Source organism: Arachis hypogaea, chromosome 9 (assembly GCF_003086295.3).
Source record: "Arachis hypogaea cultivar Tifrunner chromosome 9, arahy.Tifrunner.gnm2.J5K5, whole genome shotgun sequence".
In the NCBI taxonomy this organism is placed as follows: Eukaryota; Viridiplantae; Streptophyta; class Magnoliopsida; order Fabales; family Fabaceae; genus Arachis; species Arachis hypogaea.
The window spans coordinates 65,535,668-65,558,480 of record NC_092044.1 but is presented as its reverse complement, the minus strand read 5'-3'; the positions used below and the strand labels follow the sequence as shown (position 1 = coordinate 65,558,480).

At 37.0% G+C, this 22,813-nt stretch overlaps 2 non-coding genes across 2 annotated transcripts; both read right to left on the bottom strand.

Annotated features, from left to right (window-relative positions):
- Positions 1–5,221: 5,221 nt before the first annotated feature.
- Positions 5,222–5,329, bottom strand: LOC112713792 (small nucleolar RNA R71). The gene has a single exon (XR_003158752.1). It is a non-coding gene; the product is annotated as a small nucleolar RNA R71 (small nucleolar RNA).
- Positions 5,330–9,078: 3,749 nt separating this feature from the next.
- On the bottom strand, positions 9,079–9,182 carry LOC112713586 (small nucleolar RNA R71). The gene has a single exon (XR_003158557.1). It is a non-coding gene; the product is annotated as a small nucleolar RNA R71 (small nucleolar RNA).
- Between the last annotated feature and the right edge of the window lie 13,631 nt (positions 9,183–22,813).

Below are 22,813 nucleotides of genomic sequence, written 5' to 3'. Positions count from 1 at the left end.
ATAGTATTGTTTTTATTTTCTCTCTTTTCTATGAATTCTCACCCTTTTGGCTTGGAGTTTGGTTGTTATGATGTTGTAGGAAGTGAAAACCTCAATGATAAAATGCATCATAGATTGTAGGGTCAATTGAGTGAGGAGCCATTTTATTCTAGTCAACCCTCTTGGCAACGATCTCCTCTATATCCTTTAACTACTATCCACCTCTTGATGCATACTAATACCAATTAAACCCTCAACTGATAAGCTTTACTCACAAGCCACATCACATTATCACCAAACACCTCCATATGAGCCTAATCTATACCCATCATACCATCAACCTTATGTGCCTCATGAACAACCTTATGAATCACACTTAGAACTACCACAATTCCAATACCAATACTCTACACCTCCTCAATACTCTCATCAATACCAACTACCTTCTACATATGAGGATCTTTCTTCACATGTCCTTTTTTTTCACAATCTTCAATGGAGGAAGCATTCCAATTTTTCCTTCAAGAGTAAGAAGAGTACCAAAAAAGGCAAGAAAATATCATGGCTACCTTAATCGGAGCCTTATCTCACTTAGCTTTACTACACTCTTTCAACAATTCAAGCACTTCCACAGATGAAAGTGAAGAATCAACGTCAGTTGAAGCATGTGGAGTGGAAGAGAGTTTGGAATTTCAAGGGAAAGAAAAGGAGTTGAAGCATGAGTTTCAAGTAGAGGAGGTTGAGATAAGGAATTAGAAGAAGTGGTTGAAGAATTTGAAGAAGTTGAACAAGGAAACAAGCTTGAGAAAGCTTGTCAAGAGGTGGAGATCATACAAGAAGTACCATTCACTCCTTCATTTAAGTGGGTAAAATCTTTAACCTTGAGCTTCATTATGCCACTTAAATATGGTTTGATTGGAAATGATAGTCAACTTAGAAATCTTTATGGATTGGGAAATAAAGGAAAGTTAGGTAGTTGTTGGAAACATGATCATAGGTTCGTTGAGGTTGAATCTTTGAAGAGTGGGTTCAATGGTTGGTGTGATGCCAAATTGGATTGATCTCAGAGAATGTTTGAGTCATTGAGTGAGAGTTGTAAATGCTTGCCACACGGATGGAATTACATGAGTCAACAAGAAGATTGGGTATACAAGATTTGGGATCTCGGAGGCTATTAGAGATGCAAATATTGGTGAGGATTCAAGGAAGAATTCTAGAACAAGCCACCATAGCAAGGGCTCTCCCAATTGTCTAACTTAAAGACAATAAATAAAAGTGCGAGGTGGGAGATACCCCACCATGGTAACATCTTTCTAACTGTTCCCTTCTTTTAGCATTTGTTTGTTGATTTTTTGCTTCTCTTGGTTAGCTTAGTTTGGTAGAATTTTTGTGTTGATCTTGTGTTTTTAGGTAGAATAAGTTTTGGGGTTTGAAAAGATATTTTGGATGTCATGATTGATGCCTTAGAGGTCTAAAAATTTTTGGAAAAATAGAGCATGTGCGTGTGCACACACCTGTGCGTACGTGATGAGCGGATAATTTATACGCTTTTTGGCATTGTTTTTAGGTAGTTTTTAGTAGGATCTAGCTACTTTTAGGGATGTTTTTATTAGTTTCTATACAAAATTCACATTTCTGGATTTTACTATGAGTTTGTGTGTTTTTCTGTGATTTCAGGTATTTTCTGGCTGAAATTGAGGGACCTGAGCAAAAATCTGATTCAGGCTGAAAAAGGACTGCTGATGTTGTTGGATTCTGACCTCCCTGCACTCAAAATGGATTTTTTGGAGCTACAGAACTCCAAATGGAGTAGTCTTAATTGCGTTGAAAAGTAGACATCTAGGGCTTTCCAGAAATATATAATAGTTCATACTTTATTCGAGATTAGACGACGCAAACTGGTGTTCAACGCCAGCTCCATGCTGCATTCTAGAGTAAAATGCCAGAAACACGTCAAAACCAGAGTTAAACGCCAAAAACACGTTACAACTTGGCGTTTAACCCCAAGAGAAGCCTCTGCACGTGTAAAGCTCAAGCTCAGCCCAAGTACACACCAAAGTGGGCCCCAGAAGTGGATTTCTGCACTTAGACTTATTTCTGTAAACCCTAGTAGCTAGTTTAGTATAAATAGAACTTTTTACTATTGTATTAGGTGTCTCTTGGACCATTAATCTTTGGATTACCTTTTGATCCTTTGATCACGTTTTGGGGGGCTGGCCTCACAGCCATGCCTAGACCTTTATCACTTATGTATTTTCAACGGTGGAGTTTCTACACACCATAGATTAAGGTGTGGAGCTCTGCTGTACCTCGATTATTAATGTAAAGTACTATTGTTCTTCTATTCAATTCACGCTTATTCTTATTCTAAGATATTCGCTGCACTTCAACATGATGAATGTGATGATCCGTGACACTCATTATCATTCTCACTTATGAACGCGTGCCTGACAACCACTCCCGTTCTACCTTAGATCGAGCGCAAGTCTCTTAGCCCCCATTCCGAAAGATCGGAGTCTTCGTGGTATAAGCTAGAATTATTGGCGGCCATTTCTAAGATCCGAAAAGTCTAAACCTTGTCTGTGGTATTCCGAGTAGGATCTGAGATGGGATGACTGTGACGAGCTTCAAACTCGCGAGTGTTGGGCGTAGTGACAGACACAAAAGAATCACTGGATTCTATTCCAACATGATCGAGAACCGACAGATGATTAGCCGTGCTGTGACAGAGCATTTGGACCATTTTCACTGAGAGGATGGGAAGTAGCCATTGACAACGGTGACGCCCTACATACAACTTGCCATAGAATGGAGTAAGAATGATTGGAGGAAGGCAATAAGAAAGCAGAGATTTAGAAGGGACAAAGCATCTCCATACACTTATCTGAAATTCCCACCAATGATTTACATAAGTATCTCTATCTCTATTTTATGTTTTATTTATCTTTATTTTCGAAAATCATTATGACCATTTGAATCCACCTGACTGAGATTTACAAGATGACCATAGCTTGCTTCATACCAACAATCTCCATGGGATCTACCCTTACTCACGTAAGGTTTATTACTTGGACGACCCAGTGCACTTGCTGGTTAGTTGTGCGAAGTTGTGACAAAGTGTGATTCACGTTTGAGAGCTCCAAGTCTTTGGCGCCATTGTTGATGATCACAATTTCGTGCACCAAGTTTTTGGTGCCGTTGCCGGGGATTGTTTGAGTTTGGACAACTGACGATTCATCTTGTTGCTCAGATTAGGTAATTTTCTTTTCAAAAAATTTTCAAAAATCTTTCAAAAATTTTTTCTTTGTTTTCGTTTTTCCAAAAATTAATTTTTGAAAAACCCAGAAAAAAATTAATAAAATCATAAAAACCAAAAAGTTTTGTGTCAAATTTTAAGTTTGGTGTCAATTGCATGTTTTAAAATTTATGCATTTTTTTCAAAAAATTCATGCATGGTGTTCTTCATGATCTTCAAGTTGTTCTTGACAAGTCTTCTTGTTTGATCTTTAAATTTTATTGTTTTGTGTTTTTTATTGTTTTTCATATGCATTTTTGCATTCATAGTGTCTAAGCATTAAAATTTTTTTTTCTAAGTTTGGTGTCTTGCATGTTTTTCTTTTCTTGAAAATTTTCAAAAATAAGTCTTGATGTTCATCTTAATCTTCAAAGTGTTCTTGGTGTTCATCTTGACATTCATAGTGTTCTTGCATGCATCATTGGTTTTGATCCAAAATTTTCATGTTTTGGGTCATATTTGTGTTTTTCTCTCTCCTCATTAAAAACTCAAAAAAATCAAAAAATATCTTTTCCTTATTTCTCTCATAAATTTTAAAATCTTTGGGTTGACTTAGTCAAAAATTTTTTAAAATAAGTTGTTTCTTGTTAGTCAAGTCAAGATTTCAATTTTAAAAATTCTATCTTTCCAAAACTTTTTCAAAAATAAAATCTTTTTCATTTTTTTATTATTTTCGAAATTTTTTTAAATTGATTTTCAAATTTTTTCTTATCTTTATTTCATGATTTTCGAAAACTTTACTAACAATTAATGTGATTGATTCAAAAATTTGAAGTTTGTTAATTTCTTGTTAAGAAAGGTTCAATCTTTAAATTCTAGAATCATAGCTTTTAGTTTTTTGTTAGTCAATTAATCAATTTTAATTTTAAAAATCAAATCTTTTTCAATACAAATCTCAATCATATCTTTTTCAAATCATATTTTTTTTTCAAAATTGATTTCAAAAATCTTTTCTAACCTCCTATTTTTTCAAAATTGAATTTCAAATCTTTTTCAACTAACTAATTGACTTTTTGTTTGTTTTACTATTTCTTATCTTTTTCAAAACCACCTAACTACTTTCCTCTCTCTAATTTTCGAAAATTACCTCCCTCTTTTTCAAAATTCTTTTAATTAACTAATGGTTTCAAATTTTAATTTTAATTTTAATTTTATTTCTTCTCTTAATTTTTGAAAATCACTAACTTTTTTTCAAAAATAATTTTCGAAATCCTCCTCCTCTCATCTCTTTCTATTTATTTTATTTATATACTAACACTTCTCTTCATCTAAAATTCGAACCCTCTCTTCTCCTTTGTGTTCAAATTTTTCTCCTCCTTCTTCTATTCTTTTCTTCTTCTACTCACATAAAGGAATCTCTATACTGTGACATAGAGGATTCTTCTTCTTTTCTGTTCTCTTCTTTTTCATATGAGCAGGAGCAAGGACAAGGAAATTCTTGTTGAAGCAGATCCTGAACCTGAAAGGGCTCTGAAGAAGAAGCTAAGAGAAGCTAAAGCACAACAATCCAGAAAAAATCTTACAGAGAATCTCGAAAAAGAAGACATTGCCGAACCCAATAACAATGGTGGAGGCGCAAAGAGGATGCTTGGTGATTATACTACACCTACTTCCAACTTTTATGGAAGAAGCATCTCAATCTCTGCCATTGGAGCAAACAATTTTGAGCTGAAGCCTCAACTAGTTGCTCTAATGCAACAGAACTGCAAGTTCCATGGAATTCCATCAGAAGATCCCTATCAGTTTTTAACTGAGTTCTTGCAGATTTGTGATACTTTTAAGACTAATGGAGTAGATCCTAAAGTCTACAGGCTCATGCTTTTTCCTTTTGCTGTAAGAGACAGAGCTAGAACATGGTTGGACTCATAACCTAAAGATAGCCTGGACTCTTGGGATAAGCTAGTCACGGCCTTCTTAGCCAAGTTATTTCCTCCTCAAAAGCTGAGCAAGCTTAGAGTGGATGTTCAAACCTTCAAGCAAAAAGATGGTGAATCCCTCTATGAAGCTTGGGAAAGATACAAGCAGTTGACCAAAAAGTGTCCTTCTAACATGCTTTTAGAGTGGATGATGAGCGGATAATTTATACACTTTTTGGCATTATTTTTAGGTAGTTTTTAGTAAGTTCAAGCTATTTTTAGGGATGTTTTCTTTAGTTTTTATGTTAAATTCACATTTCTGGACTTTACTATGAGTTTGTGTGTTTTTCTGTGATTTCAGGTAATTTCTGGCTGAAATTGAGGGACTTGAGCAAAACTCTGATAGGAGGCTGACAAAGGACTGCTGATGCTGTTGGAATCTGACCTCCCTGCACTCGAAATGGATTTTCTAGAGCTACAGAACTCCAAATGGCGCGCACTCAACGGCTTTGGAAAGTAGACATCCAGAGCTTTCCAGCAATATATAATAGTCTATAATTTATTCGAGAATTGACGACATAAACTGGCGCTCAACGCCAGTTCCATGTTGTTGTCTGGAGTAAAACGCCAGAAACATGTCACGACCCGGAGTTGAACGCCCAAAACACGTTACAACTTGGCGTTCAACTCCAAAAGAAGCCTCAGCTCGTGGATAGATCAAGCTCAGCCCAAACACACACCAAGTGGGCCCCGGAATGGATTTATGCATCAATTACTTACTCATGTAAACCCTAGTACCTAGTCTAGTATAAATAGGATAATTTACTATTGTATTGACATCTTTGGTCTCATTTTTATTTTATTCTTCATCTGAGGAGACTATTGATCACGTTTTGGGGGGTTGGCCATTCGGCCATGCCTGAACCTTTCACTTATGTATTTTCAATAGTGGAGTTTCTACACACCATAGATTAAGGGTGCGGAGCTCTGCTGTACCTCAAGTTTCAATGCAATTACTATTATTTTCTATCCAATTCGAATTATTCCTGTTCTAAGATATTCGTTGCACTTCAACTTGATGAATGTGATGATCCGTGACACTCATCATCATTCTCACCTATGAACGCGGGTGACTGACAACCACTTCCGTTCTACCTTAGACCGGGCGCATATCTCTTGGATTCCTTAATCAGAATCTTCGTGGTATAAGCTAGAATTGATGGCGGCATTCATGGGAATCCGGAAGGTCTAACATTGTCTGTGGTATTCTGAGTGGGATTCCGGAATTGAATGACTGTGACGAGCTTCAAACTCCTGAAGGCTGGGCGTTAGTGACAGACGCAAAAGAATCAAGGGATTCTACTCCAACCTGATTGAGAACCGATAGATGATTAGCCGTGCTGTGACAGAGCATTTGGACCTTTTTCACTGAGAGGATGGGATGTAGCCATTGACAACGGTGATGCCCTACATACAGCTTGCCATAGAAGGGAGTGATAAAATTGGATAAAAGCAGTAGGAAAGCAGAGATTCAGGAGGAGCACAGCATCTCCATACGCCTATCTGAAATCCCCATCATTGGATTACATGAGTAACTTTATCTTTATTTTATGTTTATTATTTATTAATTTTCGAAAATCCATAATCAATTACTATCCGCCTGACTGAGATTTACAAGATGACCATAGCTTGCTTCATACCAACAATCTCTGTGGAATCGACCCTTACTCACATAAGGTTTATTACTTGGACGACCTAGTACACTTGCTGGTTAGTTGAACGGAGTTGTGACCACACATAGTAAAGAGCTATTATCTCGAATTAAATTTCATACAAGTACAAAGAGTACGAATCACAATTTCGTTCACCAAGTTTTTGGCGCCGTTGCCGGGGATTGTTCGAGTATGGACAACTGACGGTTCATCTTGTTGCTCAGATTAGATAATTTTCTTTTTGTTTTGTTTTCAAAAATTTTTCAAAATTTTTTTTCCTTTTTTTTGAAAATAAATAAAGAAAATACCAAAAAAATCATAAAATCATAAAAACCAAAAATATTTTGTGTTTCTTGTTTGAGTCTTGAGTCAACTTTTAAGTTTGGTGTCAATTGCATGTTTTAAAAATAAATTATTATGCATTTTTCGAAAATTCATGCATTCATGGTGTTCTTCATGATCTTCATGTTGTTCTTGGTAAGTCTTCTTGTTTGATCTTGATGTTTTCTTGTTTTGCATCTTTTGTTGTTTTTCATATGCATTTTTCGTTTGTTAGAATCCATGCATTAAAGATTTCTAAGTTTGGTGTCTTGCATGTTTTTTTTGCATCAAAAATTTTTCAAAATTATGTTCTTGATGTTCATCATAATCTTCAAAGTGTTCTTCGTGTTCATCTTGACATTCATAGTATTCTTGCATGCATCTTGTGTTTTGATCCAAAATTTTTATGTTTTGGGTCATGTTTGTGTTTTTCTCTCTCCTCATTAAAAATTCAAAAATAAAAAATATCTTCTCCTTATTTCCCTCCAAATTTTCAAAATTTTGGGTTGACTTGGTCAAAAATTTTTAAAATTAGTTGTTTCTTACAAGTCAAGTCAAATTTTCAATTTTAAAAATCTTATCTTTTTAAAATCTTTTTCAACAATCATATCTTTTTCATTTTTTTATTATTTTCAAAAAATTCCAAATATCTTTTTCAAAATATTTTCAAAATCTTTTTCTTATCTTTATATCAAATTTTCGAAACTACACTAACAAGTAATATGATTGATTCAAAAATTTGAAGTTTGTTACTTTCTTGTTAAGAAAGGTTCAATCTTTAAAATCTAGAATCCTATCCTTTTAAGTTTCTTGTTAGTTAAGTAATTAATTTTAATTTTAAAATTAAATCTTTTTCAACCATATCTTATCTATCTTATCTTTTTATCTTATCTTTTTCAAAATTTTATCTTTTTCAATTTTGATTTCAAAATATCTTATCTTATCTTGTCTTCTTATCTTTTCAAATTTGATTTTAATATCTTTTTAAACTAACTATTTGACTTTTTGTTTGTTTCTTATCTTTTTCAAAACCAACTAACTACCTATCCCTCTCTAATTTTCGAAAATACCTCTCTCTTTTTCAAAAATTCTTTTTAATTGTTTTAAATTTTAATTTTAATTATATCTTATCTTTAATTTTCGAAAATCACTAACCACTTTTTCAAAATTATTTTCGAAATTCTCTATCTCTCCTTCTATCTATTTATTTATTTATTCACTAACACTTCTCTTCATCTCTCTTCATCTCAGATCACCACCTCTATCCTTACCCATTCTTCTTCACTACTCTGCCCTTTCTTCTTCTACTAACATAAAGAAATCTCTATACTTTGACATAGAGGATTCCTCTTTCTTTTCTTGTTCCCTTCTTCCCTATATGAGCAGGAACAAGGAAAAAGACACTCTTGTTGAAGCTGATCCAGAACCTGAAAGGACTCTGAAGAGGAAACTAAGAAAAGTTAAACTACAACAATCCAGAGGCAACCTTTCTGAAATTTTTGAACAAGAGAAGGAAATGGCAGCCGAACCCAACAACAATAATGCAAGGAGAATGCTTGGTGACTTCACAAAACCAACGTCCAAATTTGATGGAAGAAGCATCTCCATTCCTGCCATTGGAGCCAACAATTTTGAGCTTAAGCCTCAACTAGTTGCTTTAATACAACAGAACTGCAAGTTTTATGGACTTCCATCTGAAGATCCTTACCAGTTTTTAACTAAGTTCTTGCAGATTTGTGAGACTGTTAAGACGAATGGAGTAGATCCTGAAGTCTACAGACTCATGCTTTTCCCTTTTGCTGTAAGAGACAGAGCTAGAACATGGTTGGACTCACAACCTAAAGATAGCCTGGACTCCTGGAATAAGTTGGTCACGGCCTTCTTGGATAAATTCTTTCCTCCTCAAAAGCTGAGCAAGCTTAGAGTGGATGTTCAGACCTTCAAGCAAAAAGATGGTGAATCCCTCTATGAAGCTTGGGAAAGATACAAGCAGATGACCAAAAAGTGTCCTTCTGACATGTTTTCAGAATGGACCATATTAGATATATTCTATTATGGTCTATCTGAATTTTCCAAGATGTCATTGGACCATTCTGCAGGTGGATCTATTCACCTAAAGAAAACGCCTGAAGAGGCTCAAGAACTTATTGACATGGTTGCAAATAACCAATTCATGTACACTTCTGAGAGGAATTCCGTGAATAGTGGGACGCCTCAGAGGAAGGGAGTTCTTGAAATTGATACTCTGAATGCCATATTGGCTCAGAACAAAGTGTTGACTCAGCAAGTCAACATGATCTCTCAAAGTCTGAATGGATGGCAAAATGCATCCAACAGTACTAAAGATGCAGCTTCTGAAGAAGCTTATGATCCTGAAAACCCTGCAATGGCAGAGGTTAATTACATGGGTGAACCTTATGGAAACACCTATAACTCATCATGGAGAAATCATCCAAATTTCTCATGGAAGGATCAACAAAAGCCTCAACAAGGATTTAACAATGGTGGAAGAAATAGGCTCAGTAATAACAAGCCTTTTCCATCATCTTCTCAGCAACAGACAGAAAATTCTGAACAGAGCCCCTCTAATTTAGCAAACTTAGTCTCTGATCTGTCTAAGGCCACCTTAAGTTTCATGAGTGAAACAAGGTCCTCCCTCAGAAATTTGGAGGCACAAGTGGGCCAGCTAAGTAAGAAAGTCATTGAAACTCCTCCCAGTATTCTCCCAAGCAATACAGAAGAGAATCCAAAAGGAGAGTGCAAGGCCATTGATGTAATCAATATGGCTGAATGCACAAGGGAGGAGAAGGACAGAAATCCTAGTGAGAAAGACCTCCTGGGACGTCTCTCAAACAAGAAGGAGTTCCCCATTAAGGACTTAAAGGAATCTAAGGCTCATATAGAGACCATAGAGATTCCACTAAATCTCCTTCTGCCATTCATGAGCTCTCAAAACTATTCCTCCTCAGAAGAGGATGAAGATGTAACTGGAGAACAAGTTGCTCAATATCTAGGAGCTATCATGAAGCTGAATGCCAAGTTGTTTGGTAATGAGACTTGGGAAGGTGAATTCCCCTTGCTCATTAGTGAACTAGATACATGGATTCAGAAAACTCTACCTCAAAAGAGACAAGATCCTGGTAAATTCTTAATACCCTGTACCATAGGCACATGACCTTTAACAAGGCTCTGTGTGACCTGGGGTCAGGCATAAATCTTATGCCACTCTCTGTAATGGAGAAACTGGGGATCATTGAGGTACAGTCTGCCTTATTCTCACTTCAATTGGCAGACAAGTCAGTAAGACAAGCTTATGGATTAGTAGAGGACGTGTTAGTAAAGGTTGAAGGCCTTTACATCCTTGCTGATTTCATAATCTTAGACACTAGGAAGGAAGAAGATGAATGCATCATCCTTGGAAGACCCTTCCTAGCCACAACAGAAGCTGTGATTGATGTTAGCAGAGGAGAATTAGTCCTTCAATTGAATGGGGACTACCTTGTGTTTAAATCTCAAGGACCTTCCTCTGCAACCATGGAGAGGAAGCATGAAAAGCTTCTCTCAGTACAGAGTCAAAAAGAGCCCCACAGTCAAACTCTAAGTTTGGTGTTGGGAGGCCACAACCAAACTCTAAGTTTGGTGTTGAGAAGCCCCCTCATTCAAACTCTAAGTTTGGTGTTGGGAGGCCCTCATCATGCTCTGAATATCTGTGAGGCTCCATGAGAGCCCACTGTCAAGCTAATGACACTAAAGAAGCGCTTGTTGGGAGGCAACCCAATTTTTATATATCTAATTTTAATTTTATTTTATTGTTATTTTGTGTTTTATTAGGTTCAAGATCATGTGGAGTCACAAAAAAATACTAAAATTAAAAACAGAATCAAAAATAGCAGAAGAAAAATCACACCCTGGAGGAAGGACTTACTGGCATTTAAACGCCAGTAAGGTGCATCTGGCTAGCGTTCAACGCCAGAACAGAGCATGTTTCTGGCGCTGAATGCCAGAAACAAGCAACATTCTGGCGTTTGAAAGCCAGGAATATGCCTTGAGGAAAGCTGGCGCTGAACGCCAGTAACAAGCATGGAACTGGCGTTCAACGCCAGAAACATGCTACACATGGGCATTGAACGCCCAGAGTGTGCATCACTTCGGCGTTTAAATGCCAGAATGGTGTGCAAAGGCATTTTACATGCCTAATTGGTGCAGGGATGTAAATCCTTGACACCTCAGGATCTGTGGACCCCACAGGATCATCTCAGGATCTGTGGACCCTACAGGATCCTCACATAACATATTCTCCCCTCTTCTCAACATTCATTCTCTCTTTCCAATAAACACACTTCCCCAAAAATCCTTCACCAATCACCTCAAACCTCTCTTCCCAATTACCCCCTTCACCACTCACATCCATCCACTCTTCCCCATAAACCCCACCCACCTTCAAAATTCAAAAATCTTTCCCACCCAAACCCACCCTAAATGACCGAAACTACACCTACTCCCCTCCCTATATATACCCTTCCATTCTACTTCATTTTCACACAACACAAACCCCCTTTTCTACACCTTGACCGAAACACCTTCCCTCACTCTCCTCCATATTTTCTTCTTCTTCTTCTTCTCTTCTTTCTTCTCTTGCTCGAGGGCGAGCAATATTTTAAGTTTGGTGTGGTCAAAGCATAATCTTTTTGTTTTTCCATTACCATCAATGGCACCTAAGGCCGGAGAATCCTCTAGAAAAAGAAAAGGGAAGACAAAAGCTTCCACCTCCGAGTCATAGGAGATGGAAAGATTCATCTCCAAAAGCCATCAAGACCACTTCTATGATGTTGTGGCAAAGAAGAAGGTGATCCCTGAGGTCCCTTTCAAACTCAAGAAAAATGAGTATCCGGAGATCCGACATGAAATCCGAAGAAGAGGTTGGGAAGTCCTAACCAACCCCATGCAACAAGTCGGAATCTTAATGGTTCAAGAGTTCTATGCCAATGCATGGATCACTAGGAACCATGATCAAAGTGTGAATCCGAGTCCAAAGAATTATCTCATAATGGTTCGGGGGAAATACTTAGATTTTAGTCCAGAAAATGTGAGGTTGGCATTCCACTTGCCCATGATGCAAGGAGATGAACGCCCCTACACTAGAAGGGTCAACTTTAATCAAAGGATGGACCAAGTCCTTATGGACATATGTGTGGAAGGAGCTTAATGGAAAAGAGAATACAAAGGCAAGTCGGTTCAACTAAGAAGACTGGACCTCAAGCCTGTGGCTAGAGCGTGGTTAGAGTTCATTCAACACTCCATTATCCCTACTAGCAACCGATCTGAAGTTACTATGGATCGGGCCATCATGATTCATAGCATCATGATTGGAGAGGAAGTAGAAGTTCATGAAGTCATCTCCCATGAATTCTATAAAATAGCTGAAAAGTCCTCCACCATGGCAAGGCTAGCTTTTCCTCATCTTATTTGCCATCTATGTTACTCAGATGGAGTTATCATAGAAGGAGACATCCTCATTGAAGAGGATAAGCCCATCACCAAGAAGAGGATGAAGCAAGCAAGAGAGACCCTCCACGGATCTCAAGAGATGCATGAGGAAGCTCATCATCAAGAAATCCCTGAGATGTGATGATTGGATTTTTGATGGTATAGAATTTCACAAATGAATTCTCGTTGCAAGTATAGTTTCTAAACCAACAATAATCCTCTCATGCAAAAATTTGTTTGTCACAAGTACAAACCCCTAAAATCTATAAACCAAAGTATTTAAACCTCGGGTCGTCTCTCAAAAGACTTGCAGGGTAGTGTTCTTGTTATTGGTGATGGACTTGTTTATTTTGGGGTTTCGGATGAGAAATATGAATAGTAAATGGTAAGAAAAATTTATTAACAAAATGGTCTTGGCAAGGTTTGGTTGTCAAGGGTCTTCATCATTATCACTAGCCACAAGTATGGTAGTTGCAAGGATTAATCCCACTTAGTCATCCTTAAATCAATTAACAAAGGAAAGTCAAGTGAGTTATATCAATCCTAGTCTATAAATCCTAGCTTTCCACTAATTGGATTAATGAGGGCTAGAGTTAATGGCTATCAACTATCAATCAATTGGACACTAGTGACTCAAGAAATCCTAAGTTACCTTCTCAAGCCAAGAACATAAAATTCTAGTCTAACATTCTTCCAAGCATTTAATCAAACACTTGGAAGGCACAAAGGAAAAGTATAGTAAGTCACAACAAGAATGAATTCTAACTACAATTGAATACAAAGAATTAACAACAACAATCAAGGAAATCACAATTATCATGAATTACCTCAAATTGCATTATTAAAAGAAAACAAAGAGAACAAGAGTATCTCAATAACAAAACCTAGAAACAAAATAAGAGAAATTACAACAAGAGGATAGGGATAGAAAGAAGAACCAAAGTGTAGCAATCATCAATTGAAGGTAGAAGTAGAAGGAGACTTGAATTAAACCTAGAACTATGACCCTAATTCCTAATCCTAATTCTAGAGAGAAGAGAGAGCTTCTCTCTCTAACTCTAACTACTTCTAAAACTAAACTATGACTAATGATCAAAAGTATGTTGATTCCTCTTCAATCCTTGGCTTAAATAGCATCAAAAATGAGTTGGATTGGGCCCACAAGGCTTCTAAAATCGCTGGCCACGTGTTGCATTAAGTGGGTCATGTACCACCATCGGCGCGTCCACGTACCGTGCACGTGCGCGCCCTTATGCGCAATACAACTATGGCAAATCTTATATCGTTTTGAAGCCCCAGATGTTAGCTTTCCAACCCAACTAGAACCACATCAATTGGACCTCTGTAGCTCATGTTATGATCAATTAAGTGCGAAGAGGTCGGCTTGACAGCTTTTGGGTTCCATCATTTCTTCATGAGTTCTCTAACTTTTCATGCTTTTTCTTCATTCCCTTGATCCAATCTTTGCCTCCTAAATCTGAAATCACTTAACAAACATATCAAGGCATCTAATAGAATCAAGGTGAATTAAATTTAGCTATTTTGAGTCCTAAAAAGCATGTTTTCACTCTTAAGCACAATTAAAGGAGAATATACAAAACCATGCTATTTCATTGCGTAAATGTGGGTAAAAGGTTATAAAATCCCCTAAATCAAGCATAAGATAAGCCCTACAAATGGGGTTTATCAACCTCCCCACACTTAAACCAAGCATGTCCTCATGCTTTTAAGAAAAACCAAAGTGCATCAACATTTATTCAATGTAACCTATCTATATGCATCCTATCTACATGAATGCAACTAGATGCAAAATGATTCTACCTACTTGGTTAAAAAGTAAATCAATCCTCCAAGAGCATGTATAAACGGGTAGGGCTAAGGTCATACGACGATTCATGAATCCTACCAATTTTAGTATAAAAAAATGAAGTTCAAGTAGACTTGCAAGAATGGCGCTCATGAAAGCTGGGAATCAAGGAGTCGAGCATCGAACCCTCACCGGAAGTGTTTGCACTCTAGTCGCTCAAGTGTGTAGGGTCAATTCTCTCAATTCTTCCCTAATAATGCTTTCTAAGATTTGTTTTTCTTCTAACAATCAACATATATTTCATGCATGCATACAAGTATCATGAGGTCTTTTCTTTAGGTTGTAATGGGGCTAGGGTCAAGGTAGGGGTGCATATTTGGTCAAGTGAGCTTAAAATTTGAATCTTTGATAAGCTTGAACTTCCCACCTAACCTATGACATCCTATACAATTGAGTTCTAACCTAACTACACATTTCTCACTTTTTCACGTACTCATGTATCCCTTTTCATTCCACAACACTTATGCATTGATCTTTTTTGGACTTTACTTTGGGGCATTTTGTCCCCTTTTTATTTCATTCTTTTTCTATTATTTTTTTCTTTCTTTTTCCATATTATTTTTCCTTTTTTTTCTTTTTCTTTTGTTTTTTTTTCTTTCTTCCTATATACAAGAGCATCAATGCATAAGGTTTTACAATTGATCAATACATGAGCATGTACCCAATTTCCAATAACTTCAATAAAAATACCAAACTACCCTTTTATTCTTCCAATGTCCCAGGATTCCCACACTTGAATGATACTTACACACACTAGCCTAAGCTAATCAAAGATCCAAATAAGGACAATTATTGTTTTTCGCTTTAAGGCTTGTAATGTGCTAAATTAAAGAACAAGTGGGTTAAGCGTAGGCTCAAAGTTGGCTAATAAAGGTTGATAAAAGGTAGGCTATTTGGGTAAGTGAGCTAATGAAACGATGGCCTCAATCATATAAATGCATGAATACATAAAATAATGGACATAAAGAATCAAACAAATCAAAGATTACAACCATAGAAAGAGAATAATGCACACAAGAAGGAAAAATAAGTGGTTATAAGATGTAACCACACAATTAGGCTCAAATCTCACAAGCTTGTGTTCTTAGCTCAAAAACCATGTTCCAAAATAAATTCTCTCAAGCAAGTTCCACAAATTTTCTTTTTCAAATTGGTAGGGTGCCCTAAAACAGTTTCTTGGAAAGAAAATCATCACCCTAACCAAGTAGTCCTAATAGGAAAGAAGTGGTAAAAATATGTACAAATTCTAACTAACATGCAACCTATCATGCAATGCAATAGCTAATCTAACAAAGAAAATAAAAAATTTGGTGTTGAAAAGGAAATTTTTACCCATGGAGATCGGTCGAACGACCTCCCCACACTTGAAGATTGCACCGTCCTCGGTGCATGCAAAGAAGAGCAAGGTGGATGGGTTGCTACAATTGATGAGCTCCTTCAAAAGGTTGTGCGGATGACTTGTTTGTTGCCCCATTTAAAAATTTTTCCTTTTTTTCTTTCTGGTGGCCAACCTAAAAGGAAAGAAAAGGAAAGAAAATAAGCCTATAACAAAGATATCAAGGCAATTAGAACATAGGCGAGGGTTAATGCCAAATAAGAGTATGATTCCCTACTACATGTTAGCTAAGCATGTGAGTGAGAAAACAATGTAAGCTAAGGCATATCATTAAGCTCGATGCAAGAGTAAAGTTAAAGCATGAAGAGTGTATTGAGCATCAAGTTCAAATGAGAAGAAGTGGGTCATGAAAGACAATATGAGGTCATATCAATGCACAAAGACACAAGAGTCATACAAGATGAAGCATTGATTTAAAAGTTTCATCACCCAACAATATCAAACAAGTCAAGAAGCACCAAAATAATGTAAGAAAGTCTCAACAATTGAGTAGGAAAGTTCAACACCATTATTAAAATGGAAAACTTAGAAAATAAAATGAGAACAAGGTAGAAAAAAAACAAAATTAAAATGCAATGAATGAAAATAAGCAAATGCAATAAAAGAAAATGGAGGAAAAGAGAAATTTTTTTTTGTATTTTATTTATTTATTTATTATTACTATTATATTATTATTATTTATTTTTTATTAAAAAAATTTTCATTTATATTAAAAGAAAAAAAATTTTCTAAGAGAGGAAGAAGAAAAAAAATTAGAAAGAAAGAAGAAGAGAAGAGGAAAGAAGGAGAAAGGAGGAAGGAAAAAAGCAGGGTGCAAATCCGCGCGCGCGCGCACAGCGTGCTTACGCGTGGATGCAGCAGGGACAATCCGCGCGCGCGCACAGCGCGCTTACGCGTGAATGAGGTTATGCTCCCAGCACAATGCTAGCACAAGGCGCGCACAACTCTCTGGTTTTTGTAGTAGTAGTTGCAGAAGTGCAATCCGCGCGCGCGCGCACAGCGTGCTACCCGATGCCTTTTTTTTTTGCCCAAAAAGCAGAAAAAAATGCCCAAGAGCTCCCTATAATGTCTAAAACTCTTCTTTATTCAATCGAATATCAAACAATTCACAAAAATGCAATTTGATTTTAGGATTTATTCATCTACTACTAATGAATACAACATACTAACAACCAATCTTTACAAACAAATCAATATGAAATGAAAATCTACCTACCATGGCAACTCAAATCACTTATTAAACAAAACTAAATTAGGATGGAAAGAGTTTACCATGGTGGGGTGTCTCCCACCTAGCACTTTTAGTTTAAGTCCTTAAGTTGGACATTTTGAGGAGCTTATTGTCATGGTGGCTTATGTTTGTACTCATCCTTGAATCTCCAAGGATCTTTGCTTCTCAATTGGTTGACAGAATTTTCAACCATCTTCATCAAGCTTGGGCAAAGTTCTACCCAATATATGAGTTCCCATAGTTGGTCTTCACATAGCGAACCGGGATCCCATATCTTGTTTTCGCACCCGTCTTCGATTTGGTCTTCATACTCTCTCTTTCCGGGTGGTTGACATACAGAATTCTCTTTAACATACCAAGCCTTCCGTTGAGACCCTTGTAAAGTGGCATTCTTCCAATCATCGTTCCTATACCTTGAAGCTTTGACCTTAATGAGCCTAATTCCTAACTTGCAACCTCTACACAACTCATTCTTGCTTTTAATTCCACAAAGAGTTCTAAGTTGTCCATCCGTTTCAATCAAAACCATATTCAAGCGAGAAAGTAAAGCTTATGGATAAGAATTTTACCCACTTGAATGTTGTGTTGGATGGTGACTCGGGAAGGGAGACCTCCCCACACTTAGACAATGCAAGGTCTACTTCCTTGTGCTCTTCTTTGTGTATTTCCACCTCTTTGCGAGCTTCCTCGATTTCAACCTTTCCCTTTTTTTCACGTGGCTTGGTGTTGTCTTCAAGAACTTTGATTTCTTGCCTAATGGGAGGTGATTCAATTTTGGATAGAAATTCATTGATGAATAAATCCATTTCTTGGTCAACCTCTTCATATTCTTCAATTTCGATATACACCATGCCAACGTTTTCCTCTTAGTAGTTCTCTTTCTCATTGCTCACCAAGGGTATGGGAGGTTGTGCACACTCTTCTATAATTTCAACTCCATGTCCAATGGGAGAGGATTCCATTGTAGAGAGAAATTCATCCATGATTGAATCCATCTCTTGATAAGCCTCTTCCAAGTCTCCAACGATGATATGCCTTGGAGGTTGCGCACCCTCCTCAACATCAATATCAAGCTTTTTGGAAGAGTGCTCCATGATGCTACATTCCCTTGGACTTTCAACATCTCCTAAATCGTCAACCACTTTTTCCTTTTCTTTAATGATCATAGGCTCCTCCAATTGTTCCAACACAAAACTTGGTTCTCCCTTCTCTACCGGATTGTCCAATTTCTCCTTCATACTTTGCTCTTCTTTAGATTTTTCGCATGTGGTCACGGAAGTACCTTGAGTATTCAAGCATTGGTGGGCTAAAGTGTGCATCACCTTGGTCAAATTGGTCACAAACTTAAGTGTATCCCGCTTCATGGCTTCTTGTCCTTGGAGTAACAAAGTGAGAGGATCATCTATTGGGGCTTGGGGCGAGTAGGAAGGTTCATTATTTTGGAGAGAGGGCTCATGGTAGGAAGGTGGTTCCTCTTGGTAAAATTGTGGAGAGGATGTGCATTGAGGTGGTTCTTGGTAGTAATCTTGATAGGGTTGTGGTGGTTCTAAAGGTTCTTGCTCATAATGATCACAAGGATGTGGTATGGGTGATTGGTTATATGATGGATAAGGGTCACATAAAGGTACTTGGTAGAAAGGGGCTTGTGAGTATGGTTGAGCATCATGTTGAGGATAAGATTCATAGGTATATGGTGGTGGTTGATTGTCATAAAAGGAGTCACCATAACCATTGAATTGACATGCATTAGGATGAGAATTATACCTATAAGTGTCCGGAGGTTGATGCCAATAGGAGTGATCAATTCCTTGAGGCTCCTCCCATCTTGGAGTGTTCCATCCTTGGTACATGTTAGCATTGAAGTTCACATTCCCTACAACACAATTAGAGCCAAACTCATAGCCAAAGTGAGAATTCATTATGGAAAAACAAAATAAAACTAACAAAATCTAGTAAACAAGCAAAAGACAAACTATTTACACTATTCACATATGTACAATAACCAATAACATAACACCATTGCAAATCCCCGGCAACGGCACCATTTTGATGATTGAATTTTTGATGGTATAGAATTTCACAAATGAATTCTTGTTGCAAGTATAGTTTCTAAACCAACAATAATCCTCTCATGCAAAAATTTGTTTGTCACAAGTACAAACCCCTAAAATCTATAAACCGAAGTATTTAAACCTCAGGTCGTCTCTCAAAGGACTTGCAGGGTAGTGTTCTTGTTATTGGTTATGGACTTGTTTATTTTGGGGTTTTGGATGAGAAATATGAATAGTAAATGGTAAGAAAACTTTATTAACAAAATGGTCTTGGCAAGGTTTGGTTGTCAAGGGTCTTCATCATTATCACTAGCCACAAGTATGGTAGTTGTAAGGATTAATCCCACTTAGTCATCCTTAAATCAATTAACAAAGGAAAGTCAAGTGAGTTATATCAATCCTAGTCATAAATCCTAGCTTTCCACTAATTGGATTAATGAGGGCTAGAGTTAATGGCTATCAACTATCAATCAATTGGACACTAGTGACTCAAGAAATCCTAAGTTACCTTCTCAAGCCAAGAACATAAAATTCTAGTCTAACATTCTTCCAAGCATTTAATCAAACACTTGGAAGGCACAAAGGAAAAGTATAGTAAGTCACAACAAGAATGAATTCTAACTACAATTGAATACAAAGAATTAACAACAACAATCAAGGAAATCACAATTATCATGAATTACCTCAAATTGCATTATTAAAAGAAAACAAAGAGAACAAGAGTATCTCAATAACAAAACCTAGAAACAAAATAAGAGAAATTACAACAAGAGGATAGGGATAGAAAGAAGAACCAAAGTGTAGCAATCATCAATTGAAGGTAGAAGTAGAAGGAGACTTGAATTAAACCTAGAACTATGACCCTAATTCCTAATCCTAATTCTAGAGAGAAGAGAGAGCTTCTCTCTCCAACTCTAACTACTTCTAAAACTAAACTATGACTAATGATCAAAAGTATGTTAATTCCTCTTCAATCCTTGGCTTAAATAGCATCAGAAATGAGTTGGATTGGGCCCACAAGGCTTCTAAAATCGCTGGCCACGTGTTGCATTAAGTGGGTCATGTACCACCATCATTGCATCCGCGTACCGTGCACGTGCGCACCCCTATGCGCGATGCAACTATGACAAATCTTATATCATTTCGAAGCCCCGGATGTTAGCTTTCCAACCCAACTAGAACCGCATCAATTGGACCTCTGTAGCTCAAGTTATGATCAATTAAGTGCGAAGAGGTCGGCTTGACAGCTTTTTGGTTCCATCATTTCTTCATGAGTTCTCTAACTTTTCATGCTTTTTCTTCATTCCCTTGATCCAATCTTTGCCTCCTAAATCTGAAATCACTTAACAAACATATCAAGGCATCTAATAGAATCAAGGTGAATTAAATTGAGCTATTTTGAGTCCTAAAAAGCATGTTTTCACTCTTAAGCACAATTAAAGGAGAATATACAAAACCATGCTATTTCATTGCGTAAATGTGGGTAAAAGGTTATAAAATCCCCTAAATCAAGCATAAGATAAGCCTTACAAATGGGGTTTATCAAGATGCCTCAAGGGATGCACTTTCCTCCCAACAACTATTGGGAACAACTCAACACTTCCCTAGAAGATTTGAGTTACAATGTGGAACAATTAAGGGTGGAACATCATGAGCACTCCATCATTCTCCATGAAATAAGAGAAGATCAAAGAGCAATGAGGGAGGAGCAACAAAGGCAAGGAAGGGACATAGAAGAGCTTAAAGACATTGTTGGTCCTTCAAGAAGAAGACGCCACTAAGGTGGATTCATTCCTTGTTCTTACTTTTATGCTGTTCGGTTTTTATATTATATGTTTATCTATGTTTTGTGTGTCTACTTCATGATCATTAGTGTTTAGTAACTATGTCTTAAAGTTATGAATAATTCCATTAATCCTTCATCTCTCTTAAATGAAAAATGTTTTTAATTCAAAAGAACAAAGAAGTACATGAATCCCAAATTTATCCTTAAATTTAGTTTAATTATATTGATGTGGTGACAATGCTTTTTGCTTTCTGAATGAATGCTTGAACAGTGCATATTTTTTATCTTGTTGTTTATGAATGTTAAAACTGTTGGCTCTTGAAAGAATGATGAACAAAGAGAAATGTTATTGATAATCTGAAAAATCATGAAATTGATTCTTGAAGCAAGAAAAAGCAGTGAAAAACAAAATCTTACGAAAAAAAATACGGCAAAAAAAATAGAAGGAAAAAGAAATAGCAAGCAGAAAAAGCCAATAGCCCTTAAACCCAAAAGGCAAGGGTAAAAAGGATCCAAGGCTTTGAGCATCAATGGATAGGAGGGCCCAAGGAAATAAAATCCAGGCCTAAGCGGCTAAATCAAAGCTGTCCCTAACCATGTGCTTGTGGCATGCAGGTCCAAGTGAAAAGCTTGAGACTGGGTGGTTAAAGTCATGATCCAAAACAAAAAGAGTGTGCTTAAGAGCTCTGGACATCTCTAACTGGGGACTCTGGCAAAGCTGAGTCACAGTCTGAAAAGGTTCACCTAGTCATGTGTCTGTGGCATTTATGTATCCGGTGGTAATACTGGAAAATAACGTGCTTAGGGCCACGGCCAAGACTCATAAAAGTAGCTGTGTTTAAGAATCAACATACTTAACTAGGAGAATCAATAACACTATCTGAAATTCTAAGTTTGTAGAGAAGCCAATCATTCTAAATTTCAAAGGAGAAAGTGAGATGCCAAAACTGTTCAGAAGCAACAAGCTACAAGTCCCACTCATCTAATTAGAATTAATATTCATTGATATTATTGGATTTATAGTATATTCTCTTCTTTTTATCCTATTTGATTTTCAGTTGCTTGGGACGAGCAACAATTTAAGTTTGGTGTTGTGATGAGCGGATAATTTATACGCTTTTTGGCATTGTTTTTAGGTAGTTTTTAGTAAGTTCAAGCTACTTTTAGGGATGTTTTCATTCGTTTTTATGTTAAATTCACATTTCTGGACTTTACTATGAGTTTTTGTGTTTTTCTGTGATTTCAGGTAATTTCTGGCTGAAATTGAGGGACTTGAGCAAAACTCTGATAGGAGGCTGACAAAGGACTGTTGATGCTGTTGGAATCTGACCTCCCTGCACTCGAAATAGATTTTCTGGAACTACAGAACTCCAAATGGCGCGCTCTCAACGGCGTTGGAAAGTAGACATCCATAGCTTTCCAGAAATATATAATAGTCCATACTTTATTCGGGAATTAACGATGTAAACTGGCGCTCAACGCCAGTTCCATGTTGCTGTCTGGAGTAAAACGCCAGAAACACGTCACGACCCGGAGTTGAACGCCCAAAACACGTTACAACTTGGCGTTCAACTCCAAAAGAAGCCTCAGCTCGTGGATAGATCAAGCTCAGCCCAAACACACACCAAGTGGGCCCTGGAAGTGGATTTATGCATCAGTTACTTACTCATGTAAACCCTAGTAGCTAGTCTAATATAAATAGGATAATTTACTATTGTATTAGACATCTTTGGTCTCAGTTTTATTTTATTCTTCATCTGAGGAGACTATTGATCACGTTTTTGGGGGCTGGCCATTCGGCCATGCCTGAACCTTTCACTTATGTATTTTCA